This window comes from Tamandua tetradactyla, chromosome 6 (genome assembly GCF_023851605.1).
Source record: "Tamandua tetradactyla isolate mTamTet1 chromosome 6, mTamTet1.pri, whole genome shotgun sequence".
NCBI lineage: Eukaryota > Metazoa > Chordata > Mammalia > Pilosa > Myrmecophagidae > Tamandua > Tamandua tetradactyla.
Genome location: NC_135332.1, coordinates 15,065,793 through 15,078,000, shown reverse-complemented (window position 1 = coordinate 15,078,000; position 12,208 = coordinate 15,065,793). Strand labels below are relative to the sequence as shown.

The following is a 12,208-nucleotide window of genomic DNA, read 5'->3' as shown; positions in this document are numbered from 1 at the left end:
TCATTTTTGATCACCCAAAATGAGAATGATTGAACACTGTTTGTGGTAAACGTGACTGCCCATCTCTGGGCCCCTTGGGGTTTTCCTTTGGTTTCATGAGCTCATGCACTCAATTCCCACCACCTCTGGGGGCAGGCAGGCCAGGCAAGATGCCTGGACTTGGAGAGTTAAGCAACTTGCTCAAGGTCAGGTGGCCCTAGGCAGAGCCGAGCCTAGAACTCAGAGCTTCTGACCCCCAGTCAGAGCTCCCTTCGCCCTGCTGCCTCTACGACACTGAGGCCCCAGCTCCAGGGGCTCTGGGGGTTGAGCCGTTCGTTCTCCCCAGTCTCCGAAGACAGCACTCCCTCGTGGTCCGGATATCCTTGATGTGGCAGAAGATCTCCGCAGATTTGCAAAGCCGAGCTGGCATATGCCCGTTCATTATTGGTAAACTGAGGCACTCGGGTGCAAGGGCTCTAAAGCCCAGGGTACCAGGGCTGCAGGAAGTGAGGTCCAGGCATCCTGAGGACAGCGTTGTAGGAGGAGGGGCAGCAAAGAGGAAAAAGGGAGCCAAGGGGGAGTCTTTCAGGAATACAGGACACTGTCATAGGGAGCTGCTGTTCCTGGGGTAGGTGAGAAGGGGGCTTCCCATGGAGGTGAGTGTGTGGGCATGCATGAGAGAGAGAGAGAGAGAGAGAGAGAGAGAGCTGCCTGCTCTTGAGAAAGTGAGGAGAAGGAGGGTAGATTCCAGAGGAGGAAGCTTTTTCCCAATGACCAGGGTAAGAGGCCCCTAACTTACCTTGACTTGCTCTCCAGGCTGAAAGGTTCTCTGGCTGCTCATCTGCTTCTAGATTCTCCTTGATGGGAGAGTCAGGGCAATTCCATGGCTCATGCAGTTCTGGACGGCTGGCAACGAGCCTGAACAGACGCACGAAAGCTCTTGGAGTACGACTCCTGCAGCTGCCCCAGCAGCCTCGGGTCCCACGTGCGGAGCTCTTGGATCTCGTGTGCTCTGCACCCTGATAAATTCTCACGGGGGTGGGGGATGCAATTCTGAGCTTGGCTTAGGACTTGGAAAGAGCTACCTACTGGGAACTCGCTACCTCTAATGGAACCAGGGGTTGGATGGAAGAGGGGTGGCGAGGACCAGCTCTCCAGCCTTGTGGGGAGGGTTGGGGAGGGGGGAGACAGGGCTTCAGGGGAGATATAGGTGTGGGGCAGGGATTTGGAACAGGGAAAGCAGTGAGGTTTCCAGTGTGTCCAGGGTGGGGAAGGTTTCCCACATGAATTAGCACAATAGGAAACATGGTGAGAGCTCAGAGGCTGCAGGGTCAGGAAGGACACCTGTGGCCAAGGCATAACAAAGGAAAACCCTAATTAGGGTTGGGGGGCGGGGGGAACTGTGAGGGGGAAGGGGCTGCCAGGGTTGGGTGAGTTTGGAAGGGGCCAGGAGGATGGGAAGACAGCATGGATAGCGATGGCGGAGAGCCAGAAGTCAGCGGCTCCTCCACCCCTGCACTCACTTCAATCATTAATGTATAGCCTGCAAATGCCCAGAGCTCTTCCCACAATTTCTGCTAATTCTAGGGCTGTTTCTTCCATGGCTGTGACCTACATGTGTGTGTCATCTTATTTCTCACTTATGTCACCGTAAATGCAAAACTAAACTCCTTCTGTTTTCACACACATGTGCACGTGCATGCACACACTCAAGCTTGAATCAAGCATTTTGTAAACTTTTTTTTTTTTTACTTTTTTATTTTTTTTTTATTTTTTTATTAACGGAAAGAAAAAAAAAAGAAATTAACACAACATTTAGAAATCATACCATTCTACATATGCACTCAGTAATTCTTAACATCATCACATAGATGCATGATCATTGTTTCTTAGTACATTTGCATCGGTTTAGAGAACTAGCAACACAACAGAAAAAGATATAAAATGTTAATATAAAGAAAAGAAATAAAAGTAGTAATAATAGTAAAAAACAACAACAACAAACAAACCAACAAGCAAACAAAAACAAAAAAAACCCTATAGCTCAGATGCAGCTTCATTCAGTATTTTAACATGATTACTTTACAATTAGGTATTATTGTGCTGTCCATTTTTGAGTTTTTGTATCTAGTCCTGTTGCACAGTCTGTATCCCTTCAGCTTCAATTACCCATTGTCTTACCCTGTTTCTAACTCCTGCTGAACTCTGTTACCAATGACATATTTCAAGTTTATTCTCGAATGTCCGTTCACATCAGTGGGACCATACAGTATTTGTCCTTTAGTTTTTGGCTGGATTCACTCAGCATAATATTCTCTAGGTCCATCCATGTTATTACATGGTTCATAAGTTTATCTTGTCTTAAAGCTTCATAATATTCCATCGTATGTATATACCACAGTTTGTTTAGCCACTCTTCTGTTGATGGAGATTTTGGCTGTTTCCATCTCTTTGCAATTGTAAATAACGCTGCTATAAACATTGGTGTGCAAATGTCCGTTTGTGTCTTTGCCCTTAAGTCCTTTGAGTAGATACCTAGCAATGGTATTGCTGGGTCGTATGGCAATTCTATATTCAGCTTTTTGAGGAACCGCCAAACTGCCTTCCACAGTGGTTGCACCCTTTGACATTCCCACCAACAGTGGATAAGTGTGCCTCTTTCTCCGCATCCTCTCCAGCACTTGTCATTTTCTGTTTTGTTGATAATGGCCATTCTGGTGGGTGTGAGATGATATCTCATTGTGGTTTTGATTTGCATTTCTCTAATGGCCAGGGACATTGAGCATCTCTTCATGTGCCTCTTGGCCATCCATATTTCTTCTTCTGGTAGGTGTCTGTTTAAGTCTTTTTCCCATTTTGTAATTGGGTTGGCTGTCTTTTTGTTGTTGAGTTGAACAATCTCTTTATAAATTCTGGATACTAGACCTTTATCTGATATGTCGTTTCCAAATATTGTCTCCCATTGTGTAGGCTGTCTTTCTACTTTCTTGATGAAGTTCTTTGATGCACAAAAGTGTTTAATTTTGAGGAGCTCCCATTTATTTATTTCCTTCTTCAGTGTTCTTGCTTTAGGTTTAAGGTCCATAAAACCACCTCCAGTTGTAAGATCCATAAGATATCTCCCAACATTTTCCTCTAACTGTTTTATGGTCTTAGACCTAATGTTTAGATCTTTGATCCATTTTGAGTTAACTTTTGTATAGGGTGTGAGAGATGGGTCTTCTTTCATTCTTTTGCATATGGATATCCAGTTCTCTAGGCACCATTTATTGAAGAGACTGTTCTGTCCCAGGTGAGTTGGCTTGACTGCCTTATCAAAGATCAAATGTCCATAGATGAGAGGGTCTATATCTGAGCACTCTATTCGATTCCATTGGTCGATATGTCTATCTTTATGCCAATACCATGCTGTTTTGACCACTGTGGCTTCATAATATGCCTTAAAGTCCGGCAGTGTGAGACCTCCAGCTTCGTTTTTTTTCCTCAAGATGTTTTTAGCAATTCGGGGCACCCTGTCCTTCCAGATAAATTTGCTTATTGGTTTTTCTATTTCTGAAAAATAAGTTGTTGGGATTTTGATTGGTATTGCATTGAATCTGTAAATCAATTTAGGTAGGATTGACATCTTGACTATATTTAGTCTTCCAATCCATGAACACGGTATGCCCTTCCATCTATTTAGGTCTTCTGTGATTTCTTTTACAGTTTTTTGTAGTTTTCTTTATATAGGTTTTTTGTCTCTTTGGTTAAATTTATTCCTAGGTATTTTATTCTTTTAGTTGCGATTGTAAATGGGATTCGTTTCTTGATTTCCGCCTCAGCTTGTTCATTACTAGTGTATAGAAAAGCTACAGATTTTTGAATGTTGATCTTGTAGCCTGCTACTTTGCTGTACTCATTTATTAGCTCTAGTAATTTTGTTGTGGATTTTTCTGGGTTTTCTACATATAGTATCATATCATCTGCAAACAATGATAGTTTTACTTCTTCCTTTCCAATTTTGATGCCTTGTATTTCTTTTTCTTGCCTAATTGCTCTGGCTAGAACTTCCAACACAATGTTGAATAATAGTAGTGATAGTGGACATCCTTGTCTTGTTCCTGATCTTAGGGGGTAAGTTTTCAATTTTTCCCCATTGAGAATGATATTAGCTGTGGGTTTTTCATATATTCCCTCTATCATTTTAAGGAAGTTCCCTTGTATTCCTATCTTTTGAAGTGTTTTCAGCAGGAAAGGATGTTGAATCTTGTCAAATGCCTTCTCTGCATCAATTGAGATGATCATGTGATTTTTCTGCTTTGATTTGTTGATTTGGTGTATTACATTAATTGATTTTCTTATGTTGAACCATCCTTGCATACCTGGGATGAATCCTACTTGGTCATGATGTATAATTCTTTTAATGTGTTGTTGGATACGATTTGCTAGAATTTTATTGAGAATTTTTGCATCTGTATTCATTAGAGAGATTGGTCTGTAGTTTTCTTTTTTTGTAATATCTTTGCCTGGTTTTGGTATGAGGGTGATGTTGGCTTCATAGAATGAATTAGGTAGTTTTCCCTCCACTTCGATTATGTTGAACAGTTTGAGGAGAGTAGGTACTAATTCTTTCTGGAATGTTTGATAGAATTCACATGTGAAGCCGTCTGGTCCTGGACTTTTCTTTTTAGGGAGCTTTTGGATAACTAATTCAATCTCTTTACTTGTGATTGGTTTGTTGAGTTCGTCTATTTCTTCTTGAGTCAAAGTTGGTTGTTCATGTCTTTCCAGGAACCTGTCCATTTCATCTAAATTGTTGTATTTATTAGCGTCAAGTTGTTCATAGTATCCTGTTATTACCTCCTTTATTTCTGTGAGGTCAGTAGTTATGTCTCCTCTTTCATTTCTAATCTTATTTATTTGCATCCTCTCTCTTTTTCTTTTTGTCAATCTTGCTAAGGGCCCATCAATCTTGTTGATTTTCTCATAGAACCAACTTCTGGTCTTATTGATTTTCTCTATTGTTTTCATGTTTTCAATTTCATTTATTTCTGCTCTAATCTTTGTTATTTCTTTCCTTTTGCTTGCTTTGGGATTAGTTTGCTGTTCTTTCTCCAGTTCTTCCAAGTTGACAGTTAATTCCTGCATTTTTGCCTTTTCTTCTTTTCTGATAAAGGCATTTAGGGCAATAAATTTCCCTCTTAGCACTGCCTTTGCTGCGTCCCATAAGTTTTGATATGTTGTGTCTTCATTTTCATTTGCCTCTAGGTATTTACTAATTTCTCTTGCAATTTCTTCTTTGACCCACTTGTTGTTTAAGAGTGTATTGTTGAGCCTCCATGTATTTATGAATTTTCTGGCACTCCGCCTATTATTGATTTCCAACTTCATTCCTTTATGATCTGAGAAAGTGTTGTGTATGATTTCAATATTTTTAAATTTGTTAAGACTTGCTTTGTGACCCAGCATATGGTCTATCTTTGAGAATGATCCATGAGCACTTGAAAAAAAGGTGTATCCTGCTGTTGTGGGATGTAATGTCCTATAAATGTCTGTTAAGTCAAGCTCATTTATAGTAATATTCAGGTTCTCTATTTCTTTATTGATCCTCTGTGTAGATGTTCTGTCCATTGATGAGAGTGGTGAATTGAAGTCTCCAACTATTATGGTATGTGTGTCTATTTCCCTTTTCAGTGTTTGCAGTGTATTCCTCACGTATTTTGGGGCATTCTGGTTCGGTGCGTAAATATTTATGATTGTTATGTCTTCTTGCTTAATTGTTCCTTTTAATAGTATATAGTGTCCTTCTTTGTCTCTTTTAACTGTTTTACATTTGAAGTCTAACTTGTTGGATATTAGTATAGCCACTCCTGCTCTTTTCTGGTTGTTATTTGCATGAAATATCTTTTCCCAACCTTTCACTTTCAACCTATATTTATCTTTGGGTCTAAGATGTGTTTCCTGTAGACAGCATATAGAAGGATCCTGTTTTTTAATCCATTCTGCCAGTCTATGTCTTTTAATTGGGGAATTCAGTCCATTGACATTTAGAGTTATTACTGTTTGGATAATATTTTCCTCTACCATTTTGCCTTTTGTATTATATATATCATATCTGACTTTCCTTCTTTCTACACTTTTCTCCATGTCTCTCTCTTCTGTCTTTTCGGTTCTGACTCTAGTGCTTCCTTTAGTATTTCTTGCAGAGCTGGTCTCTTGGTCACAAATTCTCTTCTGACTTTTTGTCTGAGAATGTTTTAATTTCTCCCTCATTTTTGAAGGACAATTTTGCTGGATATAGGAGTCTTGGCTGGCAGTTTTTCTCTTTTAGTAATTTAAATTTATCATCCCACTGTCTTCTAGCTTCCATGGTTTCTGCTGAGAAATCTACACATAGTCTTATTGGGTTTCCCTTGTATGTGACGGATTGTTTTTCTCTCGCTGCTTTCAAGATCCTCTCTTTCTCTTTGACCTCTGACATTCTAACTAGTAAGTGTCTTGGGGAACGCCTATTTGTGTCTAATCTCTTTGGGGTGCGCTGCACTTCTTGGATCTGTAATTTTAGGTCTTTCATAAGAGTTGGGAAATTTTCAGTGATAATTTCTTCCATTAGTTTTTCTCCTCCTTTTCCCTTCTCTTCTCCTTCTGGGATACCCACTACACGTATATTTGTACGGTTCACATTGTCCTTGAGTTCCCTGATACCTTGTTCAAATTTTTCCATTCTTTTCCAGATAGTTTCTGTTTCTTTTTGGAATTCAGATGTTTCATCCTCCAAATCACTAATTCTATCTTCTGTTTCTTTAAATCTGTCGTTGTAGGTATCCATTGTTTTTTCCATCTTTTCTACTTTATCTTTCACTTCCATAAGTTCTGTGATTTGTTTTTTCAGTTTTTCTATTTCTTCTTTATGTTCAGCCCATGTCTTCTTCATGTCCTCCCTCAATTTATCGATTTCGTTTTTGAAGAGGTTTTCCATTTCTGTTCGTATATTCAGCATTATTTGTTTCAGCTCCTGTATCTCATTTGAACTATTGGTTTCTTCGTTTGACTGGGCCATATGTTCAATTTTCTGAGCGTGATCCGTTATCTTCTGCTGGCGTCTGGGCATTTAGTCAGATTTCCCTGGGTGTTCGACCCCACAGGTTGAAAGATTTTTCTGTGCAATCTCTGGGTTCTGTTTTTCTTATCCTGCCCAGTAGGTGGCGCTCGTGGCACACGTTTGTCTACGGGTTCCACCAGTTAAAGTTGCTGTGGGTCCTTTAACTCTGGAAAATTCTCGCCGTAGGGGAGGTTCGGCAGCTGAAGCGTCTTGGAAGAATGCCAGCCGGCCTGGGGTTCCGAATGCAGGGAGGGTCGCCGGCCGCCGCAGCACAAGCATTTTGTAAACTTTTGAGCATTTGCTCAAGATTTATTTATTTTTTTTTTGGCTGAGAGTCACATCACACAATGCACAGCCTTCTGCCCACCTGTGATACCTCTTCCTCTTTCCCTTTCCTTCCATATCGACTTCTCACACTTGGCCTCCCAGATTCTAAACCCTTCTTCCCCCCAGCTCCAAAATCAATCAGTTACAGAGAGCAGCTTCCCTCTTTTATTATGTACACATGGTGCCAACCAACACCCAGAACTTGGGACTGTGATTGGGGGGTTCAGCTTGTACCCCAAACCTCTGTAAAGAAACCTATCAAGACTCCTTTGGGATGTAGCCCCTCTTCCCAGCAGCATGTTGACTCTCCAGAGAGAATAAAGTTAGAGCCACGTATTTATTTTTCCTGCTTCCAGAACATAAAGAAGGGGAGCAGATAGGAAGTTGTACTCTTCCAGAACAAATCTGAGTTGCAGATAACCTGGAATGCAGAGGCCTCGCTGGTAGGCTGAGGACAGGCTTGGCAGCTCTTCTCTGCTCCCATCTCTAGATTTGATCTGACTCTCCCAGTGTCCAGAGCTGCTTGGGTGCTTTGTGTTTCTGATCTCTCAAGGGACAGGTCCCAACTTGCCTGCTACCTGCAGACCCCAGCCTTTCTGGCTTAGACTCCTAAGCTTGGCACCTTTCCAGGGCCCTATCTCCAAGTCCAGGTACTGCTCATGGCAACTTTCCTATCAAGCTCCAGTTAGGCAGTTTCTGATGGGGTCCATCTGGATGTAGGCTTGGAACATGGGCTTCTGTTTTGCAGGCTTTTTGTCTCTGAGGGGCCCCAGCTCTGTGACTGGCACCACAGGGTGCTCTCTGAGCATGCCCTGTCAGTATGAGGCGATGTACAGGGGATATAACAAATACTGGTGCTGAGGCCAGTGTGAAACATCATGTGTCTCAATTGTGGAGACCAAAGGAGAAGAGAAAGAAGAGAGGAATAGCCATGTGCCCATCAGAGACTATGCTGATGACCTCACCTTCACAGTGACCATGGAGAACCTCCATGCAGATGACACTGGGTCTTACGGGTGCAAAATTCAGACAGTATGGATCATGGATGTCTGGTCACATGACCCTGCAGTCCAGGTCAAGGTGTCTATTTATCCAGGTAAGGGCTACTCTTGCTCCAGCAGCAGAGCTTATGGGATGCGATTGGACATGGGGACAAGAGTGGGTGCTATGTTGAAATATGGTGCTGGGTCTTGTCTTGTCCTCAGTCTCAGTGGTGTTGGGAGGAGCCTGTGGTGTGGGTAGGGAGAGACTTGGCTGATCCTTCAGCCTTTGGTTGGGTGTGGGTGCTTAGCTCATGGGACCCTTACTCTCCTAGGGCTTGGGCCGCATCACATTGCCTATGGAGATCCTTTCCACTGAGCCCAAACTCTTTCCACTGTCTCTTTTTGGAAACCTGTTTTGAGGAAGCAAGATCCCTTACATCTTCAGCTTCCTTATGGAATATTTCCTCCATCAGTCTGTTTTGAAATTGGTCTCACTTGAGATGACTCCTCTTGTTTGGTAGTCTTCTATTCTTTCTCCTACACCCCATATACTGTAGGTTCAGGAAGCCATGTCCACCTTCTTCTGGCTCCCCATCACAACTTCCCAGCTTTTACTTTCCTGCCTGCTTCCTTCTGTATTTGCATCACATGGCCACACCCAAACTGAACTTCTCCTTGACATTGCCACCATTAGCTTCTGGATATTCTGAAACATTCAGAAGGGAACCTGATAGCTTCTCCAGCCAAAGTCTGCCATCATCTTGGGAGGTTTTAATGAATAATTTGTCATACACCCTTTTCCCTGGTTCCTTGAACTTCTCTGTTTCAGTGACCTTCATTTCCATGATCTTTCAGAATTCCACTCAATGGCAACATCATGAACCTTGTCATCACCCCAAACTGGTCCATGTTCAAGGTATTATCCTCAAAATTCTACTTTCTGATGACTTTCCATTGATTGACATTCTGCCGCTTTCACTCCTACTCTACCTATTCTTGACCTCACAGAGGTCTCCTGTCCTTTGATCCTTCCCTCCCTTTGATTCCAATTTGTTGTTTCCCCCACTCCTTTCCTGAGTTTACTTCTGTCCTAAGCCTGTTTGAACCCCCAGAGTAAAACATATGTTTTCTCTTACAGCACCATTAACTCCCATGCACCATTTCCCTACCTACCTGACAAAATCCTCATGCAACCATCCAGTTTGCCCAGGACTGAGTGGGTTCCCACAATGTAGGACTTTCAGTGCTCAAATTGGGAAATTCATGGGCAAACTGGGACAAAGTTATCATTGTGCCTGAAACCTACCTGCTCTAGTACTGCTGGAAAAAATCCACCCAGTAGTGCACATGGGTGCCAATAGGAGTCCATGGTTTCTGATGTTACTCTCCCATCCTTCTACCTTACTAACAGCATGAACTCTTTCAGTGTATTAGGCATGAACTCTCTCAATTTCTTTTCCTCTCCACCTGCAAACCTATGTTCAGCCAAACTCATCCTTCTTTCTTTCCCTTTTGGGTTGAGGCTAAGGCTTTCCTCTTCTTTCTCAGAACAATCATCCTTGGAGCTGGCTTCTCATGCTTTGGCTCCTCGCCCCCCTACCCCTTTGAGTCAAAACCCCTTTTTACTCAACCATATTTCCCTTCCATTGGTTATCCATTCTGTCTCCTGTCCTTGGTCTCTGCTTCATCTCTGTTCCTTCACCTCAGCCTCTAAACATGCACGTATTCTAAAAATCATCACGTTACACTGTTGTCATTCTGGGTGCCACCCCATTTGTCATTTCTCTCCTTTCTGTTAACCCAGAAGATGGAGCAAGCACACTCCCTCCTTTGTCCTGCTGTTGTACCTGGGAATAGACTTCCATCCCAAAAGATTAATCTGCCTCTGCCTCTCTGAATGTCACACCCATCCCATGAATTTCCAACAGCAAGGAGGTCAAAGTCTATTCGTTGATAAAACTGAGCCTGTGTTTGAGCACTCTGACAAGGGCTGAGCCTCTGGAACAGTTGCTTTTTTAGAGGTCATGAGGTGGGGGTAGAAGAGCACCTGAGGTCTTGGAATGAGCTGGGTGACAACATCTCCACTGAATTCCTAGCTTCTTCTCTTCCCCTCCCCAACAGTGGGTTAAGATGGACTTAAATGTCTCCATGTGAAACGTGCTCTGATCACCCCTTCCTATGGTCTCTGCGAGGCTTTGTAGGCTATAGGCCAAGCCATCATCCTCCAGAAGGGGGCCCCACTTGGGATGGAAAGATACTTATCGAAGGTCAATCTTAAGGCTGGTTTTGGAAAAGGCTCATTTAGGACCTGAGGGGTTGGTGATAGGAAATGGGACAGAGGTGGTGGGAAACCCTCCTTTCCCATGCTCCATCCAGGGTGTGGCCTGGGTCTGACTTTGGGGTACCCTTCTGTATTAGTTAGGGTTCTCTAGAGAAACAGAATCAACAGGGAACACTTGCAAATATAAAATTTATGAAAGTGTCTCACGTGACCGTAGGAATGCAGAGTCCAAAATCCACAGGGCAGGCTGCGAAGCTGATGACTCCAATGGATGGCCTGGATGAACTCCACAGGAGAGGCTCACCAGCCAAAGCAGGAAAATGGGACCTGTCTCCTCTGAGTCCTCCTTAAAAGGCTTCCCATGATTGGATTTAGCATCACTAATTGCAGAAGACACTCCCCTTTGGCTGATTACAAATGGAATCAGCTGTGGATGTAGCTGACGTGATCATGACCTAATCCTATGAAATGTCCTCATTGCAACAGACAGGCCAGCACTTGCCCAATCAGATGAACAGGTACCACAACTTGGCCAAGTTGACACCTGTCCCTAACCATGACACCTTCTGTGAGTGAATATTTCTGTGTGATGTCAGATTCAAATAGGAGCTCAGTGCATGCCTGGAATAGAGCAGCAGCCTGATGTGTGATTCTATCTTTTGTACCAGCTACAACCAAACCGAGGACCATGCATGCAGTCTCACCTTCCACCTTTTTGGAGGTAAATGCTGGACAGAACCACCACCCCTGGTAAGGGTCCAGGTTGTACAGCCCATAGTGGAGGTGGCTCAGCAGCCTTTCTGGGCACCCTGGGGTGGGGGCTGGGTGGCAGCACACCAAGTCCTTTTTACTGCACTGAATGCTGGATTTTCCTTATCCTGATTCTATGTTCTCTCAAGACTGCATGTGGATTCTGAACAGAAAAGGCCACTTAGGCTGTGAACACCCTCCCTTGTGGGGCAGTGGCAGGGACCCAGGCTGGACAGGCAGCCCCTCCTCCCACCTACACCTCCCCTTCTTCTTTCCTACCCAGTTTTGGACTCTGGGTCCTGGCTCTGTGGTCCCCAAGCTGAGCTCACATTCAAAAGCCTTTGCTCTGTGGGGGATCCTGCTCCCTGGAGCTGCTTGTAGGATCTCTGGGGAGATGGGCCAGCTCCATCATGATTTGAGTTTCTTCTCTCACTTCCCCCAAAGAGACTCAGGAAAGGCAGTGATGCTGCTGTCAGACCCAGAGGGAGAGTGGCCAGGGGGATGGACGAAGGGTCAAGAGGTGTAAAGGGTGGGTGAGCGTCGTCTTCAAAAAGGCCATCGATAAAGGGGAAACTGTGTGTGTGTGTGTGGTGGGGGGAGGCTTGAGAACATGGTTCTGGAAGCTGGGAACTACCTGGGCCCTTTTCTCTCTTTATTCCATCTCTCCTTGACCAAAGAGGGTATATTTTAGTTTGCTAAAGTTGCCAAAAGGCAATATACCAGAAATGGGTTGACTTTTACAGTGGGGATTTATCAACTTGCAAGCTTACAGTTCTTAGGCCATGAGAATGTCCAAATCAAGGCATC

The 12,208-nt window shown here is 43.5% G+C and overlaps 1 pseudogene; it reads left to right on the top strand.

Annotated features, from left to right (window-relative positions):
- Positions 1–8,116: 8,116 nt before the first annotated feature.
- LOC143686566 (CMRF35-like molecule 2) lies at positions 8,117–8,746 on the top strand (annotated as a pseudogene).
- Positions 8,747–12,208: the final 3,462 nt, after the last annotated feature.